This window comes from Bison bison, unplaced genomic scaffold, assembly GCF_000754665.1.
Source record: "Bison bison bison isolate TAMUID 2011002044 unplaced genomic scaffold, Bison_UMD1.0 scf7180017864291, whole genome shotgun sequence".
Classification (NCBI taxonomy): Eukaryota; Metazoa; Chordata; class Mammalia; order Artiodactyla; family Bovidae; genus Bison; species Bison bison.
This window is the reverse complement of record NW_011494863.1, coordinates 2,829,717-2,830,845: the sequence shown is the minus strand read 5'-3', so window position 1 is coordinate 2,830,845 and position 1,129 is coordinate 2,829,717. Positions and strand designations below refer to the sequence as shown.

General features: G+C 61.6%; 1 protein-coding gene across 1 annotated transcript in view; it reads left to right on the top strand.

The window, feature by feature from the left end:
* The window catches only part of PCDH1 (protocadherin 1), a 22,080-nt gene that overhangs the window by 19,952 nt on the left and 999 nt on the right, over positions 1–1,129 (top strand). The gene's annotated exons all lie outside the window — the stretch shown is intronic.

The window sequence follows — 1,129 nt, the reverse complement described above, 5'->3', positions numbered from 1 at the left end:
CCTCGGACTTCCCACCTGCAGCCACACCGGCATCTGCCCAGACAGCCAAGCGCGAGATCTACCTGTGAGCCCCCTTCTGGCCGGCCGGCCATCCCTTCCCCAGTCGCCGGCCAGCTCCCAGGTGGGCCCATTCCAGGGTCCCCGCTCCTGACTCCTCCAGCGTGGACTTCCTGGCCAGGGCCCTGAGTGGGGGGTGGGGTACTGGCCTCATGACCACGCTGGCCCTTCCCCCATGCAGGGTCCAGGTCCTCTCCCTTCACTTTATCCCCCAGACCCTAGGGAGCCCCCTCTTCCCCTTTATGGGGCTCCCCCCAGCTGATGCCCAAGAGGGCTCCTCTCTGATGACTAAGCTCCCTTCCCTCGACTTCCAGGGAGCACCCCCTTACTTTGGGCAGATAGTGGAGTCAAGGGTGGGTAGCACACTTTTAACTCATTGTTTCCCGGATGGCCGACCAGGGCGGGGATAGGATGCCTCTATTCCAGCCCTGCAGCAGGGCTGAACTGGGGAGCCCCCCTCCCTGGGAACTCCCAGAGGAAATTCAACCACCAGGCGCTCCCCGAAGGGCTGTTGTTACCAAAGGTGGGGTGGGGATGGGGGTGAGAGTGGGGCAGAGGCCTTGTCTTCCTGTACTGCTCCTGGGCCGGCCCACCTGCCTGCCACATGCCCATGCCTGGTCCCATCTGGGGGCCCCCCCTTCCCCACTGGTCATGCAGTGTCTGTATATAAGGACCTTGGAATGATGTCCCCATTTCTGCCTGATTTGCAACTTTTCTTGTTGATGTTGTGTTGTCTTGGGGGACCCCTCTGGGGGGGACCTGCCCTATGCCCCCTCCTCCCTGCCGCAGTGCCCCCCACCCCAGGCCTCTACTGTTCCATGTTGTAAATACCCCTGGGGCCATGGTGGGATGGGGGTGCAGGCCAGGGAAACAAAGGGTGGGCGGGGGTGAGGGTAACATTCGCCTATCAGCAGAGCTGGGCTTTTATTTAATTTTTTTTAAGAAACAAATCTCTATTTTTTTGGAACTGTTACGCTGTGCCCTGGTGGGGGGAATCCCCGCTCAGGCTGGCCCCCACATCCAGATGAGCATCACAGAGGGGCCCCGAGGATGGGGGGGGCAGCTGGGCCGG